The 22,281-nt window shown below is 40.9% G+C and overlaps 6 non-coding genes and 3 pseudogenes across 6 annotated transcripts; all 9 read left to right on the top strand.

Moving 5' to 3' along the window:
• The first annotated feature begins 274 nt into the window (after positions 1–274).
• LOC141150453 (U2 spliceosomal RNA) lies at positions 275–497 on the top strand (annotated as a pseudogene).
• Positions 498–1,612: 1,115 nt separating this feature from the next.
• Positions 1,613–1,803, top strand: LOC141274682 (U2 spliceosomal RNA). Its single transcript, XR_012322953.1, has one exon. It is a non-coding gene; the product is annotated as a U2 spliceosomal RNA (small nuclear RNA).
• Positions 1,804–3,150: 1,347 nt separating this feature from the next.
• On the top strand, positions 3,151–3,329 carry LOC141150321 (U2 spliceosomal RNA; annotated as a pseudogene).
• A 1,115-nt stretch (positions 3,330–4,444) lies between these two features.
• On the top strand, positions 4,445–4,635 carry LOC141149612 (U2 spliceosomal RNA). The gene has a single exon (XR_012245903.1). It is a non-coding gene; the product is annotated as a U2 spliceosomal RNA (small nuclear RNA).
• A 1,115-nt stretch (positions 4,636–5,750) lies between these two features.
• Positions 5,751–5,941, top strand: LOC141274681 (U2 spliceosomal RNA). Its single transcript, XR_012322952.1, has one exon. It is a non-coding gene; the product is annotated as a U2 spliceosomal RNA (small nuclear RNA).
• A 6,384-nt stretch (positions 5,942–12,325) lies between these two features.
• On the top strand, positions 12,326–12,548 carry LOC141150451 (U2 spliceosomal RNA; annotated as a pseudogene).
• A 1,115-nt stretch (positions 12,549–13,663) lies between these two features.
• LOC141274680 (U2 spliceosomal RNA) lies at positions 13,664–13,854 on the top strand. The gene has a single exon (XR_012322951.1). It is a non-coding gene; the product is annotated as a U2 spliceosomal RNA (small nuclear RNA).
• A 1,339-nt stretch (positions 13,855–15,193) lies between these two features.
• On the top strand, positions 15,194–15,380 carry LOC141150617 (U2 spliceosomal RNA). The gene has a single exon (XR_012246768.1). It is a non-coding gene; the product is annotated as a U2 spliceosomal RNA (small nuclear RNA).
• A 1,115-nt stretch (positions 15,381–16,495) lies between these two features.
• On the top strand, positions 16,496–16,686 carry LOC141274679 (U2 spliceosomal RNA). The gene has a single exon (XR_012322950.1). It is a non-coding gene; the product is annotated as a U2 spliceosomal RNA (small nuclear RNA).
• Positions 16,687–22,281: the final 5,595 nt, after the last annotated feature.

Here is a 22,281-nt window from a genome sequence, read left to right as displayed (position 1 = left end):
ATGACGCTTGGCAAGGTGAAAGCAAATGAGAAATGGAAACAATGTAAATGGAATGAACTTACCTTGTAAGCTTTGATTTTTTGAAAACCTGTGGAAAAACAAAAAAACAAAAACAAAAACAAACAAAAAAAAATAGCCAAAACTATATAATTTTTTAAAAAAAAAAAAAAGAGGGAAAAAATAAATAAATATATATATATAAAAGAAAAAGAAAATAAAAGATTTGGAGAAGTATTAAAATTGGTAGAATGCACGATGATGGATTTGAGTCTTCTTATCTTTTTGTTGATTCCAAGACTTTGTAATCTGAGTCAAAAAAAAAAAAAAAAAAAAAAAAAAAAAAATCTGTTCTTATCAGTTTAATATCTGATACGTCCCCTATCTGGGGACCATATATTAAATGGATTTTTAGAACAGGGAGATGGAAAAAGAGCTTGCTCTGTCCACTCCACGCATTGACCTGGTATTGCAGTATCTCCAGGACCGGTGCACCCCTTCTTTAATGCAGTTTCTAAAATCAGAAAGAATTGAATTCAATGTTTTTTGTTCATTTTGCTTGTTTGTCGGATTTTGGGATGGACTCTTTGGCTTTGCTTTTCTTCTCCTCATTGGATTTTTCATGTTCAAAGTTGCAGAAGCCAGATTACAAGCTCATTTTGGTTCAACTTCAGCAACTGTGCATTGCATTGCCATGTAATGTGATGCAATGCTATCTTTCTAGCTCTCCCTTTTTACTTCCTTTTGGATAAACAGACATATTAGGCAAGCATTTTGGAGCTTTCACCTAAATAACTACAGGTGGTGAGATAAGCTGCACAATATAATTAACCTTTCAGTATATTGTTGCACACACACCATCTATTTAGCAAATGCCCTTGTTATCAACAGCAGCCTTTTAAACTCACCTGAGCTAACAGGTATGTGCGCTGGTTACTCTGCTGCGCTTAAAATTTCTTTTTTGGTTTGCTACAATGCCTTTTCTGAAACGTTGTCTCCCTCTGCTGGAACACTGACTTCTTTCATTTAATGCCTGCAGACTATAAAAGAGAACCCAACCCAAAAAGTTTGGTTGATTAGTCTGTGGCATTCTGTTAAACTGTTGCTTATGGCGGTCTCTGTGAGCTTCTCAGCGACATTCAGCCAGCCAGGTATCCTGCCTGCAGTAGATGGAATGTGGCAATGGAACGCTGGCTGCGCGTGTCATAATAGGCTCTGAGCCTTTATATACCTGTGCACAGCAGCAGCCACCTTCAGTCTGCTGCTGGACAGCCAGCAGCAGCAGCAGCAGGAGAGGTATGTAATCAGGAGCCCTCCTGCTAAGGGTAGACAGCTGCTCGTTCCACCCCACCCCCCGCCTTAATTGGTTCTCCTCCCTTCCAACGGTGTTGAGGCGGGTGGGAACAGCAGGGGGTGAAGGTGCTGTGTTTAAAGAGGTGGAGTTATGCAGATCTAAAACGCGTGGATTGCAGCAGCAGCAAGCCGAAAAGTGCAGGCATGTAAGGGATCTAGAGGTTGACAACATGTCTTCTTAACGGGAGTCCAGGAGCTCATCTCCATAAATGGACTTTTCAGGATCCTTGGGTGGCTCCGTAGTTTGAAACCAATTCTGGTTATCGCTTCTCGGCCTTTTGGCTAAGATCAAGTGTAGTATCTGTTCTTATCAGTTTAATATCTGATACGTCCCCTATCTGGGGACCATATATTAAATGGATTTTTAGAACAGGGAGATGGAAAAAGAGCTTGCTCTGTCCACTCCACGCATTGACCTGGTATTGCAGTATCTCCAGGACCGGTGCACCCCTTCTTTAATGCAGTTTCTAAAATCAGAAAGAATTGAATTCAATGTTTTTTGTTCATTTTGCTTGTTTGTCGGATTTTGGGATGGACTCTTTGGCTTTGCTTTTCTTCTCCTCATTGGATTTTTCATGTTCAAAGTTGCAGAAGCCAGATTACAAGCTCATTTTGGTTCAACTTCAGCAACTGTGCATTGCATTGCCATGTAATGTGATGCAATGCTATCTTTCTAGCTCTCCCTTTTTACTTCCTTTTGGATAAACAGACATATTAGGCAAGCATTTTGGAGCTTTCACCTAAATAACTACAGGTGGTGAGATAAGCTGCACAATATAATTGACCTTTCAGTATATTGTTGCACACACACCATCTATTTAGCAAATGCCCTTGTTATCAACAGCAGCCTTTTAAACTCACCTGAGCTAACAGGTATGTGCGCTGGTTACTCTGCTGCGCTTAAAATTTCTTTTTTGGTTTGCTACAATGCCTTTTCTGAAACGTTGTCTCCCTCTGCTGGAACACTGACTTCTTTCATTTAATGCCTGCAGACTATAAAAGAGAACCCAACCCAAAAAGTTTGGTTGATTAGTCTGTGGCATTCTGTTAAACTGTTGCTTATGGCGGTCTCTGTGAGCTTCTCAGCGACATTCAGCCAGCCAGGTATCCTGCCTGCAGTAGATGGAATGTGGCAATGGAACGCTGGCTGCGCGTGTCATAATAGGCTCTGAGCCTTTATATACCTGTGCACAGCAGCAGCCACCTTCAGTCTGCTGCTGGACAGCCAGCAGCAGCAGCAGCAGGAGAGGTATGTAATCAGGAGCCCTCCTGCTAAGGGTAGACAGCTGCTCGTTCCACCCCACCCCCCGCCTTAATTGGTTCTCCTCCCTTCCAACGGTGTTGAGGCGGGTGGGAACAGCAGGGGGTGAAGGTGCTGTGTTTAAAGAGGTGGAGTTATGCAGATCTAAAACGCGTGGATTGCAGCAGCAGCAAGCCGAAAAGTGCAGGCATGTAAGGGATCTAGAGGTTGACAACATGTCTTCTTAACGGGAGTCCAGGAGCTCATCTCCACAAATGGACTTTTCAGGATCCTTGGGTGGCTCCGTAGTTTGAAACCAATTCTGGTTATCGCTTCTCGGCCTTTTGGCTAAGATCAAGTGAGGTAAGATTGGGTCGCCTCTGGTTTCGGCTGGAGGTGGCTATTTGTCCCTGTTCCTCGCTGTGGCCTTCTGGCTCGGAGGGACGGGGAATGGTTTGGGGGACCCTTCTCCTTTTGGAGAGGGTTTCAAGAAGTCCAGCATCCTAGTGCACTTTTTTTGTGGCACTTGTCACTTTTTTAAGCGCACTCGGGTTTTGTACACGAATTCGGGCTTTCGATAAAAAAATCTGTTCTTATCAGTTTAATATCTGATACGTCCCCTATCTGGGGACCATATATTAAATGGATTTTTAGAACAGGGAGATGGAAAAAGAGCTTGCTCTGTCCACTCCACGCATTGACCTGGTATTGCAGTATCTCCAGGACCGGTGCACCCCTTCTTTAATGCAGTTTCTAAAATCAGAAAGAATTGAATTCAATGTTTTTTGTTCATTTTGCTTGTTTGTCGGATTTTGGGATGGACTCTTTGGCTTTGCTTTTCTTCTCCTCATTGGATTTTTCATGTTCAAAGTTGCAGAAGCCAGATTACAAGCTCATTTTGGTTCAACTTCAGCAACTGTGCATTGCATTGCCATGTAATGTGATGCAATGCTATCTTTCTAGCTCTCCCTTTTTACTTCCTTTTGGATAAACAGACATATTAGGCAAGCATTTTGGAGCTTTCACCTAAATAACTACAGGTGGTGAGATAAGCTGCACAATATAATTGACCTTTCAGTATATTGTTGCACACACACCATCTATTTAGCAAATGCCCTTGTTATCAACAGCAGCCTTTTAAACTCACCTGAGCTAACAGGTATGTGCGCTGGTTACTCTGCTGCGCTTAAAATTTCTTTTTTGGTTTGCTACAATGCCTTTTCTGAAACGTTGTCTCCTTCTGCTGGAACACTGACTTCTTTCATTTAATGCCTGCAGACTATAAAAGAGAACCCAACCCAAAAAGTTTGGTTGATTAGTCTGTGGCATTCTGTTAAACTGTTGCTTATGGCGGTCTCTGTGAGCTTCTCAGCGACATTCAGCCAGCCAGGTATCCTGCCTGCAGTAGATGGAATGTGGCAATGGAACGCTGGCTGCGCGTGTCATAATAGGCTCTGAGCCTTTATATACCTGTGCACAGCAGCAGCCACCTTCAGTCTGCTGCTGGACAGCCAGCAGCAGCAGCAGCAGGAGAGGTATGTAATCAGGAGCCCTCCTGCTAAGGGTAGACAGCTGCTCGTTCCACCCCACCCCCCGCCTTAATTGGTTCTCCTCCCTTATAACGGTGTTGAGGCGGGTGGGAACAGCAGGGGGTGAAGGTGCTGTGTTTAAAGAGGTGAAGTTATGCAGATCTAAAACGCGTGGATTGCAGCAGCAGCAAGCCGAAAAGTGCAGGCATGTAAGGGATCTAGAGGTTGACAACATGTCTTCTTAACGGGAGTCCAGGAGCTCATCTCCACAAATGGACTTTTCAGGATCCTTGGGTGGCTCCGTAGTTTGAAACCAATTCTGGTTATCGCTTCTCGGCCTTTTGGCTAAGATCAAGTGTAGTATCTGTTCTTATCAGTTTAATATCTGATACGTCCCCTATCTGGGGACCATATATTAAATGGATTTTTAGAACAGGGAGATGGAAAAAGAGCTTGCTCTGTCCACTCCACGCATTGATCTGGTATTGCAGTATCTCCAGGACCGGTGCACCCCTTCTTTAATGCAGTTTCTAAAATCAGAAAGAATTGAATTCAATGTTTTTTGTTCATTTTGCTTGTTTGTCGGATTTTGGGATGGACTCTTTGGCTTTGCTTTTCTTCTCCTCATTGGATTTTTCATGTTCAAAGTTGCAGAAGCCAGATTACAAGCTCATTTTGGTTCAACTTCAGCAACTGTGCATTGCATTGCCATGTAATGTGATGCAATGCTATCTTTCTTACTCTCCCTTTTTACTTCCTTTTGGATAAACAGACATATTAGGCAAGCATTTTGGAGCTTTCACCTAAATAACTACAGGTGGTGAGATAAGCTGCACAATATAATTGACCTTTCAGTATATTGTTGCACACACACCATCTATTTAGCAAATGCCCTTGTTATCAACAGCAGCCTTTTAAACTCACCTGAGCTAACAGGTATGTGCGCTGGTTACTCTGCTGCGCTTAAAATTTCTTTTTTGGTTTGCTACAATGCCTTTTCTGAAACGTTGTCTCCTTCTGCTGGAACACTGACTTCTTTCATTTAATGCCTGCAGACTATAAAAGAGAACCCAACCCAAAAAGTTTGGTTGATTAGTCTGTGGCATTCTGTTAAACTGTTGCTTATGGCGGTCTCTGTGAGCTTCTCAGCGACATTCAGCCAGCCAGGTATCCTGCCTGCAGTAGATGGAATGTGGCAATGGAACGCTGGCTGCGCGTGTCATAATAGGCTCTGAGCCTTTATATACCTGTGCACAGCAGCAGCCACCTTCAGTCTGCTGCTGGACAGCCAGCAGCAGCAGCAGCAGGAGAGGTATGTAATCAGGAGCCCTCCTGCTAAGGGTAGACAGCTGCTCGTTCCACCCCACCCCCCGCCTTAATTGGTTCTCCTCCCTTCCAACGGTGTTGAGGCGGGTGGGAACAGCAGGGGGTGAAGGTGCTGTGTTTAAAGAGGTGGAGTTATGCAGATCTAAAATGCGTGGATTGCAGCAGCAGCAAGCCGAAAAGTGCAGGCATGTAAGGGATCTAGAGGTTGACAACATGTCTTCTTAACGGGAGTCCAGGAGCTCATCTCCACAAATGGACTTTTCAGGATCCTTGGGTGGCTCCGTAGTTTGAAACCAATTCTGGTTATCGCTTCTCGGCCTTTTGGCTAAGATCAAGTGTAGTATCTGTTCTTATCAGTTTAATATCTGATACGTCCCCTATCTGGGGACCATATATTAAATGGATTTTTAGAACAGGGAGATGGAAAAAGAGCTTGCTCTGTCCACTCCACGCATTGACCTGGTATTGCAGTATCTCCAGGACCGGTGCACCCCTTCTTTAATGCAGTTTCTAAAATCAGAAAGAATTTAATTCAATGTTTTTTGTTCATTTTGCTTGTTTGTCGGATTTTGGGATGGACTCTTTGGCTTTGCTTTTCTTCTCCTCATTGGATTTTTCATGTTCAAAGTTGCAGAAGCCAGATTACAAGCTCATTTTGGTTCAACTTCAGCAACTGTGCATTGCATTGCCATGTAATGTGATGCAATGCTATCTTTCTAGCTCTCCCTTTTTACTTCCTTTTGGATAAACAGACATATTAGGCAAGCATTTTGGAGCTTTCACCTAAATAACTACAGGTGGTGAGATAAGCTGCACAATATAATTGACCTTTCAGTATATTGTTGCACACACACCATCTATTTAGCAAATGCCCTTGTTATCAACAGCAGCCTTTTAAACTCACCTGAGCTAACAGGTATGTGCGCTGGTTACTCTGCTGCGCTTAAAATTTCTTTTTTGGTTTGCTACAATGCCTTTTCTGAAACGTTGTCTCCTTCTGCTGGAACACTGACTTCTTTCATTTAATGCCTGCAGACTATAAAAGAGAACCCAACCCAAAAAGTTTGGTTGATTAGTCTGTGGCATTCTGTTAAACTGTTGCTTATGGCGGTCTCTGTGAGCTTCTCAGCGACATTCAGCCAGCCAGGTATCCTGCCTGCAGTAGATGGAATGTGGCAATGGAACGCTGGCTGCGCGTGTCATAATAGGCTCTGAGCCTTTATATACCTGTGCACAGCAGCAGCCACCTTCAGTCTGCTGCTGGACAGCCAGCAGCAGCAGCAGCAGGAGAGGTATGTAATCAGGAGCCCTCCTGCTAAGGGTAGACAGCTGCTCGTTCCACCCCACCCCCCGCCTTAATTGGTTCTCCTCCCTTCCAACGGTGTTGAGGCGGGTGGGAACAGCAGGGGGTGAAGGTGCTGTGTTTAAAGAGGTGGAGTTATGCAGATCTAAAACGCGTGGATTGCAGCAGCAGCAAGCCGAAAAGTGCAGGCATGTAAGGGATCTAGAGGTTGACAACATGTCTTCTTAACGGGAGTCCAGGAGCTCATCTCCACAAATGGACTTTTCAGGATCCTTGGGTGGCTCCGTAGTTTGAAACCAATTCTGGTTATCGCTTCTCGGCCTTTTGGCACGATCTGTAGTGGGTTGTGACATTGGGCTGAAGGTTACTGTGGTGGCAGAACCGATTCTTGGCCTTTGGAGATATCCAGTGCTGCTTTTGGGAATCGGTGCTAAAGCTGCAGTGCCTTTTCTTTACGGAGGACGGTGTGTTGGAGGGAGGACGAACTTCGTGGAGGCTGCGATCCGTGTGTGATATTTCCCTTGGTATCTGGAAAAGAAGAGGAAAATCATGGAGACAAGGAGAAACCCTGGAGGAAGGAAGGAGAATCAAGCAAGCAACCCGAATGATTATTTCTCGGAGGAGCATCCGCTGAAGGACACCATCAGGTTCGTGGTTGCTCCTGACCACCGGCAGGTGAAAGATTCTCAATTTATTTTCAATGTTATTTGTAAGCTCTTGAAGATCGACAAGGAGCATCTTTTTTGCTTTCAATCTTTTTTTTCTCGAGGACTTTATGATGTTACGCTTAATAAAGCCTCGCAGTGTGAAAGTGCCTATGCTCTTTATGAAGTAAATAAAGAGAAGGTAGAGCTGGAGGGGGTGAAAGTAATCCCCTCTTTTCAGTTTTCAATGAAAGTACTGACGATTCATTTGTTTAGTCCATTTATTACAGACTCTGAGGTTGAAAGTTACCTATCAATGTATTGTGACAAAATCATCCCTAAGAGACGCGGGGAAACACAGTTTGGAGTGTGGAACGGGAAACGTGTGTATGTGGTATCATTTAGGAAGAACCCGAATGAGGAGGGGGGCGTGTCCAGACCTCCGCCGCAGGTTTATATCAACCATAGCCGCGGTTATTTATTCTTCCCAGGGATGCCACACTACTGCCGTGTGTGTAAAAAATATGGACATCTGGATGCAGAATGTAACAAGTGTTTTAGTTGCATGGGTACTCCTCACCAGATGGATGAGTGCCCTAAAAATAAGAAAAAGGATGTAGAGGAGATGGACACATCGCCTGAAGAACAGCAACAAGAAGCTAAAGACGATGTGGAAGCAGGCATTGCTGCTGAAGAGGAAAAAGGGGAAGAGGAGAAAGAAAGGAGTGAGAAGGAGGAGACAGAAAGAAAGAGAAAAGAGGAAGAGGAGGGACGGGCAATGAAGGAGAAGAAGAAGGAGGAACGGGTTAAAAAATCACAAGAAGAAGAGGAAAGGAAGTTGGAAGAAAGGAAGAGAAAGAAGGAAGAGGAAAAACAGAAGAGGATAGAGGACATAGAAAAAAGGGCCATGGAGATAAAGAAACAGATGGAAAGGAAAAAGAGAGAAGAGCAGAAGAAAGAAGATAAGAAGAAAGAAGATAAGAATGAAAAGAAGAAGATAGAAGAACAGAAGAAAGAAGATCAGAAGAGAGAAGAGAAGAGTCAAATGTTGCAAGAAATTTCTCCACTAAGTAAAGGGAGTAGTTGTGGAGGGGAAAGTGATATTCCAGAAGTAGTGGAGTCCACTCCTACTAATTCCCTGTCGCAGAGCTTACCTTGCGCGCAGGTACAAATGGACTGCACAGAAAAATCTCTAAAAAGAAGTGTGGATAGAAGTGATAATGAAGGAATACCATGTGGTGGGAAAGTAAAGGCATTAGAAGCAACAAGTCTGCTGGGGAGTGTGTCATCTTCGGATGTATCAGATCTGGAGGTAGACCCATCTTCTCCGGCAGTAGAGAATGAGGGCGGAGGGAAGAGCCCTGCACTAAATGTTAGAAGATGATCCGCTCAATGTCCCTGAATGTTCAGGGGTTTAACGACCTATATAAGAGAACTGCTTTATATGATTTTTTAAATAATGAAAATATTGATTTTATCTTTCTACAAGAATGTAATTTGACAAAAAAAATAAGCTATGAATATTTACAGGGTATATGGAAGGGTAACTTATGCTTTTCTGGTGGGAACGAGTCAAAAAGTGATGGTGTGGGGTTTTTATGCTCTAAAGATTGGGAGATTGTAAATTATGAAGAGATATACCCTGGGAGGATTTTAAGAATTGATGTGCAGAAAAATGGGAAGAAAGTGAGGTGTTTTAATGTGTATGCAAATGCAGAAAAAGCCTTGAGATTACATTTGTTTGAACTGTTGCAGCTGTTTTTACCTGGAGTAGATCCATTAGTTTTAGGTGGGGATTTTAATTGTCATTTAAAAAATGTAAAAGATGGGTCAGCTTCATGTCTTAGAAATATTTTAGCAGCTTTTAATCTTAAAGATACATGGGCATTAGATGGACAAAAAAAGGAGCATGAAGTCACTTGGGTGGGGAGAGGTGTTTCATCCAGAATAAATTATATTTTTATATCTCAAGCCCTAACATGCTCAGGTTTTAAAACGCATTCAACACCTTTTTCAGATCATAAAATAATAGAATGTAGTTTTAAAATAGAATCAGATGTGGATAAAAGACCGTCACACTGGAAATTTAATGTATCCCTACTACAAGACGAGGTGGTTATGGAAGGTTTTAAAAAGCTGTATGAAAAACTGAAGCTAAAAAAAACGTTTTTTAAATCTATTTTTAATTGGTGGGATTTTGTCAAGAAGGAGGTAAAAATATTTTTTATTAAAGAAGGAAAGAAGAAAGCTGCTGCAAAACGTATTTTTTATAATGATCTTAATGCTAAACTGCAATGTTTTTTTCACCTCGAAAATAACGGATGTGATCTGCAGGAGGCGATCCGAACAACAAAAGAAAAGATCCAAAACTGCCTGAAAGAAAAAGGTAAAGAAATTATTTTTAATTCCCGAGTAAAAGTTTTAGACGAGGATGAAAAATGCACAAAATTCTTTTTTAAAAAAATATGTGACAAGAAGGATTATATGAAGGTTTTGGAAGGAGAAACAAGTTTAGAGGGGAAGAAGATGAAAGCAAAAGAATTTTATGATGATTTATTTTCTGTTAAAAACACGGATGTGTCTCTAAAAAAACATTTTTTAGAAGGACTGGAAAAAAATTTTAATGCGGAAGATAAATCTTTTTTAATAGGGAATTTTACTAAAGAGGAAGTTTTTAATACAATTAATACGCTACAAAATAACAAAACGCCGGGAGCAGATGGACTACCTGTTGAATTTTACAAGTGTTTATGGGAGATCATGGGTGAGGATTTTTATGAAGTAATTTTAGAAGCAGAAGCATCTTTTAGTGTCCCAGAGTCGTGGTGGGAGGGTCTTATTGTTTTATTATTTAAGAAAGGAAATAAAGAACTGATTAAAAATTGGAGACCAATAACCCTTTTAAATACGGACTGTAAGGTATATGCAAAGTTACTAGCAAATAGATTAAAAAAGGTAATCGGCTCAGTAATAGAAGTGGATCAGACGTGTGCAGTGCCAACTCGGAGAATCAGCGACTCATTGATTTTAATCAGGGATGTTTTATGGGATGTTTTAGACAGAAAACAAAAGCTTGCTCTAATTACTTTGGATTTTGAAAAAGCGTACGATAGAGTTGCCCATGATTTTTTATTTGCAGTTTTAGAGAAAATGGGATGCCCGGATGTTTTTAGCAAACGTATTAAATCTCTTTACAAATCATGTTTTAGCAAAATATCTATTAATGGTTTTTTATCTGATAATGTAAAAATAAACTGTGGCGTTAAACAGGGGTGTCCCTTATCCCCTATTCTTTTTATTTGTGCAATTAAACCACTTTTAGCAGCTTTTAGGAGAGATAAGGTAATCAATGGTTTTTTTATTCCCGGGAGTTGCAATGAACAAGTTAAAGTGGTGGCATATATGGATGATGTGACGGTTTTAGTTAAAGACACTAGAAGCATGAACAGAGCCATAAGAACAGTGGATTGGTTTGGGGGCGCATCGGGTTTTAAAATTAACATGGAAAAATCTGGTATTTTAACTGTTGGTGATTTTATTGTAGATTCTGAGTGTAAATTAACAAGAATGAATGAAGTAAAAATTTTAGGTATTTATTTCTCAGAGTCAGGTGGTAATGTAAGAAATTGGGAGTCTCTGCTGGAAAGAGTTAAGAAAAAGATTACTTTCTGGCAGTTGAGAGATCTTACCCTGGAAGGAAAAATTTTAATTATTAGACAGGTTTTACTCCCAATGTTTTTATATGTCTCAACAGTTTTTATCCCCCAAAATAATATCATGAAGAGAGTTATTAAGGTATGTTTTAATTTTTTATGGAGATCCAAGATGGAAAGAGTAAAGAGAGAGGAGATATATAAATCAAAGAAAAAAGGTGGGAAAGGTTTTCCGGATATTAGGTCCTTTTTATATGCAAAGTATGTAGCGAACTGTGTATGCACTTTATTAGGACCAGGCTCTAAGCTAAAGTTGTTTTCTATATATAATTTAGGTTTCTATATTAGAAATTATAAATGGTTGGAGATGTCTCTAAATAGGCCTTATAGGTTTTTACCTCCAAGAAATTATATTGTTTTAGAAAAAATTTTAAGAGATTTTAAACTTAAGATGGTCGAAATAAATGTTCTTAAATGCCATAAAAAAATCCTAAAAATCCTGGAAGAGAGAATAGGTATCAGTCCTGTGGAACATTTTTCATTCAAAATTGTGGAAAGAATCTGGATGAATGTAAATTATAGTGTGTTATCTAATGAACACAGGGATTTACTCTGGTGTATAGTAAAAGACTGCCTGCCAACCCGTGAGTTCCAACACAGGCGTGGGTTGGTAAGATCTGAAGTGTGCCCAAGATCCAGGTGTGGGAATAGTGAAACACCCATGCACATCTTCTGGAATTGTAATTTTGCACAGACAATATGGAGGAAAGTGTGCAATATAGTGAGAGCTGTGAGTACTGTTAATTTTTTGGATTTTAACAGAGTATTTTATGGGATGGGGATAAGAGAGGAGGATTTTAAAATTGTATGGATTATTATTGCATGTGTGAAGGCGGCATTGTGGAAAGCAAGGAACATTTTAGTGTTTAAACATAAGGAAGTAACAGTCGACCAGTGTATTAAATTATGTCTAAGTTATTTGTACATGTATTTCTGGAGGGACAAAATGACGCTTGGCAAGGTGAAAGCAAATGAGAAATGGAAACAATGTAAATGGAATGAACTTACCTTGTAAGCTTTGATTTTTTGAAAACCTGTGGAAAAACAAAAAAACAAAAACAAAAACAAACAAAAAAAAATAGCCAAAACTATATAATTTTTTTAAAAAAAAAAAAAGAGGGAAAAAATAAATAAATATATATATATAAAAGAAAAAGAAAATAAAAGATTTGGAGAAGTATTAAAATTGGTAGAATGCACGATGATGGATTTGAGTCTTCTTATCTTTTTGTTGATTCCAAGACTTTGTAATCTGAGTCAAAAAAAAAAAAAAAAAAAAAAAAAAAAAAATCTGTTCTTATCAGTTTAATATCTGATACGTCCCCTATCTGGGGACCATATATTAAATGGATTTTTAGAACAGGGAGATGGAAAAAGAGCTTGCTCTGTCCACTCCACGCATTGACCTGGTATTGCAGTATCTCCAGGACCGGTGCACCCCTTCTTTAATGCAGTTTCTAAAATCAGAAAGAATTGAATTCAATGTTTTTTGTTCATTTTGCTTGTTTGTCGGATTTTGGGATGGACTCTTTGGCTTTGCTTTTCTTCTCCTCATTGGATTTTTCATGTTCAAAGTTGCAGAAGCCAGATTACAAGCTCATTTTGGTTCAACTTCAGCAACTGTGCATTGCATTGCCATGTAATGTGATGCAATGCTATCTTTCTAGCTCTCCCTTTTTACTTCCTTTTGGATAAACAGACATATTAGGCAAGCATTTTGGAGCTTTCACCTAAATAACTACAGGTGGTGAGATAAGCTGCACAATATAATTGACCTTTCAGTATATTGTTGCACACACACCATCTATTTAGCAAATGCCCTTGTTATCAACAGCAGCCTTTTAAACTCACCTGAGCTAACAGGTATGTGCGCTGGTTACTCTGCTGCGCTTAAAATTTCTTTTTTGGTTTGCTACAATGCCTTTTCTGAAACGTTGTCTCCTTCTGCTGGAACACTGACTTCTTTCATTTAATGCCTGCAGACTATAAAAGAGAACCCAACCCAAAAAGTTTGGTTGATTAGTCTGTGGCATTCTGTTAAACTGTTGCTTATGGCGGTCTCTGTGAGCTTCTCAGCGACATTCAGCCAGCCAGGTATCCTGCCTGCAGTAGATGGAATGTGGCAATGGAACGCTGGCTGCGCGTGTCATAATAGGCTCTGAGCCTTTATATACCTGTGCACAGCAGCAGCCACCTTCAGTCTGCTGCTGGACAGCCAGCAGCAGCAGCAGCAGGAGAGGTATGTAATCAGGAGCCCTCCTGCTAAGGGTAGACAGCTGCTCGTTCCACCCCACCCCCCGCCTTAATTGGTTCTCCTCCCTTCCAACGGTGTTGAGGCGGGTGGGAACAGCAGGGGGTGAAGGTGCTGTGTTTAAAGAGGTGGAGTTATGCAGATCTAAAACGCGTGGATTGCAGCAGCAGCAAGCCGAAAAGTGCAGGCATGTAAGGGATCTAGAGGTTGACAACATGTCTTCTTAACGGGAGTCCAGGAGCTCATCTCCACAAATGGACTTTTCAGGATCCTTGGGTGGCTCCGTAGTTTGAAACCAATTCTGGTTATCGCTTCTCGGCCTTTTGGCTAAGATCAAGTGTAGTATCTGTTCTTATCAGTTTAATATCTGATACGTCCCCTATCTGGGGACCATATATTAAATGGATTTTTAGAACAGGGAGATGGAAAAAGAGCTTGCTCTGTCCACTCCACGCATTGACCTGGTATTGCAGTATCTCCAGGACCGGTGCACCCCTTCTTTAATGCAGTTTCTAAAATCAGAAAGAATTGAATTCAATGTTTTTTGTTCATTTTGCTTGTTTGTCGGATTTTGGGATGGACTCTTTGGCTTTGCTTTTCTTCTCCTCATTGGATTTTTCATGTTCAAAGTTGCAGAAGCCAGATTACAAGCTCATTTTGGTTCAACTTCAGCAACTGTGCATTGCATTGCCATGTAATGTGATGCAATGCTATCTTTCTAGCTCTCCCTTTTTACTTCCTTTTGGATAAACAGACATATTAGGCAAGCATTTTGGAGCTTTCACCTAAATAACTACAGGTGGTGAGATAAGCTGCACAATATAATTGACCTTTCAGTATATTGTTGCACACACACCATCTATTTAGCAAATGCCCTTGTTATCAACAGCAGCCTTTTAAACTCACCTGAGCTAACAGGTATGTGCGCTGGTTACTCTGCTGCGCTTAAAATTTCTTTTTTGGTTTGCTACAATGCCTTTTCTGAAACGTTGTCTCCCTCTGCTGGAACACTGACTTCTTTCATTTAATGCCTGCAGACTATAAAAGAGAACCCAACCCAAAAAGTTTGGTTGATTAGTCTGTGGCATTCTGTTAAACTGTTGCTTATGGCGGTCTCTGTGAGCTTCTCAGCGACATTCAGCCAGCCAGGTATCCTGCCTGCAGTAGATGGAATGTGGCAATGGAACGCTGGCTGCGCGTGTCATAATAGGCTCTGAGCCTTTATATACCTGTGCACAGCAGCAGCCACCTTCAGTCTGCTGCTGGACAGCCAGCAGCAGCAGCAGCAGGAGAGGTATGTAATCAGGAGCCCTCCTGCTAAGGGTAGACAGCTGCTCGTTCCACCCCACCCCCCGCCTTAATTGGTTCTCCTCCCTTCCAACGGTGTTGAGGCGGGTGGGAACAGCAGGGGGTGAAGGTGCTGTGTTTAAAGAGGTGGAGTTATGCAGATCTAAAACGCGTGGATTGCAGCAGCAGCAAGCCGAAAAGTGCAGGCATGTAAGGGATCTAGAGGTTGACAACATGTCTTCTTAACGGGAGTCCAGGAGCTCATCTCCACAAATGGACTTTTCAGGATCCTTGGGTGGCTCCGTAGTTTGAAACCAATTCTGGTTATCGCTTCTCGGCCTTTTGGCTAAGATCAAGTGAGGTAAGATTGGGTCGCCTCTGGTTTCGGCTGGAGGTGGCTATTTGTCCCTGTTCCTCGCTGTGGCCTTCTGGCTCGGAGGGACGGGGAATGGTTTGGGGGACCCTTCTCCTTTTGGAGAGGGTTTCAAGAAGTCCAGCATCCTAGTGCACTTTTTTTGTGGCACTTGTCACTTTTTTAAGCGCACTCGGGTTTTGTACACGAATTCGGGCTTTCGTTAAAAAAATCTGTTCTTATCAGTTTAATATCTGATACGTCCCCTATCTGGGGACCATATATTAAATGGATTTTTAGAACAGGGAGATGGAAAAAGAGCTTGCTCTGTCCACTCCACGCATTGACCTGGTATTGCAGTATCTCCAGGACCGGTGCACCCCTTCTTTAATGCAGTTTCTAAAATCAGAAAGAATTGAATTCAATGTTTTTTGTTCATTTTGCTTGTTTGTCGGATTTTGGGATGGACTCTTTGGCTTTGCTTTTCTTCTCCTCATTGGATTTTTCATGTTCAAAGTTGCAGAAGCCAGATTACAAGCTCATTTTGGTTCAACTTCAGCAACTGTGCATTGCATTGCCATGTAATGTGATGCAATGCTATCTTTCTAGCTCTCCCTTTTTACTTCCTTTTGGATAAACAGACATATTAGGCAAGCATTTTGGAGCTTTCACCTAAATAACTACAGGTGGTGAGATAAGCTGCACAATATAATTGACCTTTCAGTATATTGTTGCACACACACCATCTATTTAGCAAATGCCCTTGTTATCAACAGCAGCCTTTTAAACTCACCTGAGCTAACAGGTATGTGCGCTGGTTACTCTGCTGCGCTTAAAATTTCTTTTTTGGTTTGCTACAATGCCTTTTCTGAAACGTTGTCTCCTTCTGCTGGAACACTGACTTCTTTCATTTAATGCCTGCAGACTATAAAAGAGAACCCAACCCAAAAAGTTTGGTTGATTAGTCTGTGGCATTCTGTTAAACTGTTGCTTATGGCGGTCTCTGTGAGCTTCTCAGCGACATTCAGCCAGCCAGGTATCCTGCCTGCAGTAGATGGAATGTGGCAATGGAACGCTGGCTGCGCGTGTCATAATAGGCTCTGAGCCTTTATATACCTGTGCACAGCAGCAGCCACCTTCAGTCTGCTGCTGGACAGCCAGCAGCAGCAGCAGCAGGAGAGGTATGTAATCAGGAGCCCTCCTGCTAAGGGTAGACAGCTGCTCGTTCCACCCCACCCCCCGCCTTAATTGGTTCTCCTCCCTTCCAACGGTGTTGAGGCGGGTGGGAACAGCAGGGGGTGAAGGTGCTGTGTTTAAAGAGGTGGAGTTATGCAGATCTAAAACGCGTGGATTGCAGCAGCAGCAAGCCGAAAAGTGCAGGCATGTAAGGGATCTAGAGGTTGACAACATGTCTTCTTAACGGGAGTCCAGGAGCTCATCTCCACAAATGGACTTTTCAGGATCCTTGGGTGGCTCCGTAGTTTGAAACCAATTCTGGTTATCGCTTCTCGGCCTTTTGGCTAAGATCAAGTGTAGTATCTGTTCTTATCAGTTTAATATCTGATACGTCCCCTATCTGGGGACCATATATTAAATGGATTTTTAGAACAGGGAGATGGAAAAAGAGCTTGCTCTGTCCACTCCACGCATTGACCTGGTATTGCAGTATCTCCAGGACCGGTGCACCCCTTCTTTAATGCAGTTTCTAAAATCAGAAAGAATTTAATTCAATGTTTTTTGTTCATTTTGCTTGTTTGTCGGATTTTGGGATGGACTCTTTGGCTTTGCTTTTCTTCTCCTCATTGGATTTTTCATGTTCAAAGTTGCAGAAGCCAGATTACAAGCTCATTTTGGTTCAACTTCAGCAACTGTGCATTGCATTGCCATGTAATGTGATGCAATGCTATCTTTCTAGCTCTCCCTTTTTACTTCCTTTTGGATAAACAGACATATTAGGCAAGCATTTTGGAGCTTTCACCTAAATAACTACAGGTGGTGAGATAAGCTGCACAATATAATTGACCTTTCAGTATATTGTTGCACACACACCATCTATTTAGCAAATGCCCTTGTTATCAACAGCAGCCTTTTAAACTCACCTGAGCTAACAGGTATGTGCGCTGGTTACTCTGCTGCGCTTAAAATTTCTTTTTTGGTTTGCTACAATGCCTTTTCTGAAACGTTGTCTCCTTCTGCTGGAACACTGACTTCTTTCATTTAATGCCTGCAGACTATAAAAGAGAACCCAACCCAAAAAGTTTGGTTGATTAGTCTGTGGCATTCTGTTAAACTGTTGCTTATGGCGGTCTCTGTGAGCTTCTCAGCGACATTCAGCCAGCCAGGTATCCTGCCTGCAGTAGATGGAATGTGGCAATGGAACGCTGGCTGCGCGTGTCATAATAGGCTCTGAGCCTTTATATACCTGTGCACAGCAGCAGCCACCTTCAGTCTGCTGCTGGACAGCCAGCAGCAGCAGCAGCAGGAGAGGTATGTAATCAGGAGCCCTCCTGCTAAGGGTAGACAGCTGCTCGTTCCACCCCACCCCCCGCCTTAATTGGTTCTCCTCCCTTCCAACGGTGTTGAGGCGGGTGGGAACAGCAGGGGGTGAAGGTGCTGTGTTTAAAGAGGTGGAGTTATGCAGATCTAAAACGCGTGGATTGCAGCAGCAGCAAGCCGAAAAGTGCAGGCATGTAAGGGATCTAGAGGTTGACAACATGTCTTCTTAACGGGAGTCCAGGAGCTCATCTCCACAAATGGACTTTTCAGGATCCTTGGGTGGCTCCGTAGTTTGAAACCAATTCTGGTTATCGCTTCTCGGCCTTTTGGCACGATCTGTAGTGGGTTGTGACATTGGGCTGAAGGTTACTGTGGTGGCAGAACCGATTCTTGGCCTTTGGAGATATCCAGTGCTGCTTTTGGGAATCGGTGCTAAAGCTGCAGTGCCTTTTCTTTACGGAGGACGGTGTGTTGGAGGGAGGACGAACTTCGTGGAGGCTGCGATCCGTGTGTGATATTTTCCTTGGTATCTGGAAAAGAAGAGGAAAATCATGGAGACAAGGAGAAACCCTGGAGGAAGGAAGGAGAATCAAGCAAGCAACCCGAATGATTATTTCTCGGAGGAGCATCCGCTGAAGGACACCATCAGGTTCGTGGTTGCTCCTGACCACCGGCAGGTGAAAGATTCTCAATTTATTTTCAATGTTATTTGTAAGCTCTTGAAGATCGACAAGGAGCATCTTTTTTGCTTTCAATCTTTTTTTTCTCGAGGACTTTATGATGTTACGCTTAATAAAGCCTCGCAGTGTGAAAGTGCCTATGCTCTTTATGAAGTAAATAAAGAGAAGGTAGAGCTGGAGGGGGTGAAAGTAATCCCCTCTTTTCAGTTTTCAATGAAAGTACTGACGATTCATTTGTTTAGTCCATTTATTACAGACTCTGAGGTTGAAAGTTACCTATCAATGTATTGTGACAAAATCATCCCTAAGAGACGCGGGGAAACACAGTTTGGAGTGTGGAACGGGAAACGTGTGTATGTGGTATCATTTAGGAAGAACCCGAATGAGGAGGGGGGCGTGTCCAGACCTCCGCCGCAGGTTTATATCAACCATAGCCGCGGTTATTTATTCTTCCCAGGGATGCCACACTACTGCCGTGTGTGTAAAAAATATGGACATCTGGATGCAGAATGTAACAAGTGTTTTAGTTGCATGGGTACTCCTCACCAGATGGATGAGTGCCCTAAAAATAAGAAAAAGGATGTAGAGGAGATGGACACATCGCCTGAAGAACAGCAACAAGAAGCTAAAGACGATGTGGAAGCAGGCATTGCTGCTGAAGAGGAAAAAGGGGAAGAGGAGAAAGAAAGGAGTGAGAAGGAGGAGACAGAAAGAAAGAGAAAAGAGGAAGAGGAGGGACGGGCAATGAAGGAGAAGAAGAAGGAGGAACGGGTTAAAAAATCACAAGAAGAAGAGGAAAGGAAGTTGGAAGAAAGGAAGAGAAAGAAGGAAGAGGAAAAACAGAAGAGGATAGAGGACATAGAAAAAAGGGCCATGGAGATAAAGAAACAGATGGAAAGGAAAAAGAGAGAAGAGCAGAAGAAAGAAGATAAGAAGAAAGAAGATAAGAATGAAAAGAAGAAGATAGAAGAACAGAAGAAAGAAGATCAGAAGAGAGAAGAGAAGAGTCAAATGTTGCAAGAAATTTCTCCACTAAGTAAAGGGAGTAGTTGTGGAGGGGAAAGTGATATTCCAGAAGTAGTGGAGTCCACTCCTACTAATTCCCTGTCGCAGAGCTTACCTTGCGCGCAGGTACAAATGGACTGCACAGAAAAATCTCTAAAAAGAAGTGTGGATAGAAGTGATAATGAAGGAATACCATGTGGTGGGAAAGTAAAGGCATTAGAAGCAACAAGTCTGCTGGGGAGTGTGTCATCTTCGGATGTATCAGATCTGGAGGTAGACCCATCTTCTCCGGCAGTAGAGAATGAGGGCGGAGGGAAGAGCCCTGCACTAAATGTTAGAAGATGATCCGCTCAATGTCCCTGAATGTTCAGGGGTTTAACGACCTATATAAGAGAACTGCTTTATATGATTTTTTAAATAATGAAAATATTGATTTTATCTTTCTACAAGAATGTAATTTGACAAAAAAAATAAGCTATGAATATTTACAGGGTATATGGAAGGGTAACTTATGCTTTTCTGGTGGGAACGAGTCAAAAAGTGATGGTGTGGGGTTTTTATGCTCTAAAGATTGGGAGATTGTAAATTATGAAGAGATATACCCTGGGAGGATTTTAAGAATTGATGTGCAGAAAAATGGGAAGAAAGTGAGGTGTTTTAATGTGTATGCAAATGCAGAAAAAGCCTTGAGATTACATTTGTTTGAACTGTTGCAGCTGTTTTTACCTGGAGTAGATCCATTAGTTTTAGGTGGGGATTTTAATTGTCATTTAAAAAATGTAAAAGATGGGTCAGCTTCATGTCTTAGAAATATTTTAGCAGCTTTTAATCTTAAAGATACATGGGCATTAGATGGACAAAAAAAGGAGCATGAAGTCACTTGGGTGGGGAGAGGTGTTTCATCCAGAATAAATTATATTTTTATATCTCAAGCCCTAACATGCTCAGGTTTTAAAACGCATTCAACACCTTTTTCAGATCATAAAATAATAGAATGTAGTTTTAAAATAGAATCAGATGTGGATAAAAGACCGTCACACTGGAAATTTAATGTATCCCTACTACAAGACGAGGTGGTTATGGAAGGTTTTAAAAAGCTGTATGAAAAACTGAAGCTAAAAAAAACGTTTTTTAAATCTATTTTTAATTGGTGGGATTTTGTCAAGAAGGAGGTAAAAATATTTTTTATTAAAGAAGGAAAGAAGAAAGCTGCTGCAAAACGTATTTTTTATAATGATCTTAATGCTAAACTGCAATGTTTTTTTCACCTCGAAAATAACGGATGTGATCTGCAGGAGGCGATCCGAACAACAAAAGAAAAGATCCAAAACTGCCTGAAAGAAAAAGGTAAAGAAATTATTTTTAATTCCCGAGTAAAAGTTTTAGACGAGGATGAAAAATGCACAAAATTCTTTTTTAAAAAAATATGTGACAAGAAGGATTATATGAAGGTTTTGGAAGGAGAAACAAGTTTGGAGGGGAAGAAGATGAAAGCAAAAGAATTTTATGATGATTTATTTTCTGTTAAAAACACGGATGTGTCTCTAAAAAAACATTTTTTAGAAGGACTGGAAAAAAATTTTAATGCGGAAGATAAATCTTTTTTAATAGGGAATTTTACTAAAGAGGAAGTTTTTAATACAATTAATACGCTACAAAATAACAAAACGCCGGGAGCAGATGGACTACCTGTTGAATTTTACAAGTGTTTATGGGAGATCATGGGTGAGGATTTTTATGAAGTAATTTTAGAAGCAGAAGCATCTTTTAGTGTCCCAGAGTCGTGGTGGGAGGGTCTTATTGTTTTATTATTTAAGAAAGGAAATAAAGAACTGATTAAAAATTGGAGACCAATAACCCTTTTAAATACGGACTGTAAGGTATATGCAAAGTTACTAGCAAATAGATTAAAAAAGGTAATCGGCTCAGTAATAGAAGTGGATCAGACGTGTGCAGTGCCAAATCGGAGAATCAGCGACTCATTGATTTTAATCAGGGATGTTTTATGGGATGTTTTAGACAGAAAACAAAAGCTTGCTCTAATTACTTTGGATTTTGAAAAAGCGTACGATAGAGTTGCCCATGATTTTTTATTTGCAGTTTTAGAGAAAATGGGATGCCCGGATGTTTTTAGCAAACGTATTAAATCTCTTTACAAATCATGTTTTAGCAAAATATCTATTAATGGTTTTTTATCTGATAATGTAAAAATAAACTGTGGCGTTAAACAGGGGTGTCCCTTATCCCCTATTCTTTTTATTTGTGCAATTAAACCACTTTTAGCAGCTTTTAGGAGAGATAAGGTAATCAATGGTTTTTTTATTCCCGGGAGTTGCAATGAACAAGTTAAAGTGGTGGCATATATGGATGATGTGACGGTTTTAGTTAAAGACACTAGAAGCATGAACAGAGCCATAAGAACAGTGGATTGGTTTGGGGGCGCATCGGGTTTTAAAATTAACATGGAAAAATCTGGTATTTTAACTGTTGGTGATTTTATTGTAGATTCTGAGTGTAAATTAACAAGAATGAATGAAGTAAAAATTTTAGGTATTTATTTCTCAGAGTCAGGTGGTAATGTAAGAAATTGGGAGTCTCTGCTGGAAAGAGTTAAGAAAAAGATTACTTTCTGGCAGTTGAGAGATCTTACCCTGGAAGGAAAAATTTTAATTATTAGACAGGTTTTACTCCCAATGTTTTTATATGTCTCAACAGTTTTTATCCCCCAAAATAATATCATGAAGAGAGTTATTAAGGTATGTTTTAATTTTTTATGGAGATCCAAGATGGAAAGAGTAAAGAGAGAGGAGATATATAAATCAAAGAAAAAAGGTGGGAAAGGTTTTCCGGATATTAGGTCCTTTTTATATGCAAAGTATGTAGCGAACTGTGTATGCACTTTATTAGGACCAGGCTCTAAGCTAAAGTTGTTTTCTATATATAATTTAGGTTTCTATATTAGAAATTATAAATGGTTGGAGATGTCTCTAAATAGGCCTTATAGGTTTTTACCTCCAAGAAATTATATTGTTTTAGAAAAAATTTTAAGAGATTTTAAACTTAAGATGGTCGAAATAAATGTTCTTAAATGCCATAAAAAAATCC

The sequence above is a fragment of the Phyllobates terribilis genome, unplaced genomic scaffold (assembly GCF_046119375.1).
Source record: "Phyllobates terribilis strain yellow unplaced genomic scaffold, ASM4611937v1 Scaffold_5__5_contigs__length_657084704, whole genome shotgun sequence".
Classification (NCBI taxonomy): domain Eukaryota; kingdom Metazoa; phylum Chordata; class Amphibia; order Anura; family Dendrobatidae; genus Phyllobates; species Phyllobates terribilis.
This window is presented reverse-complemented; position numbering and strand designations above follow the sequence as displayed.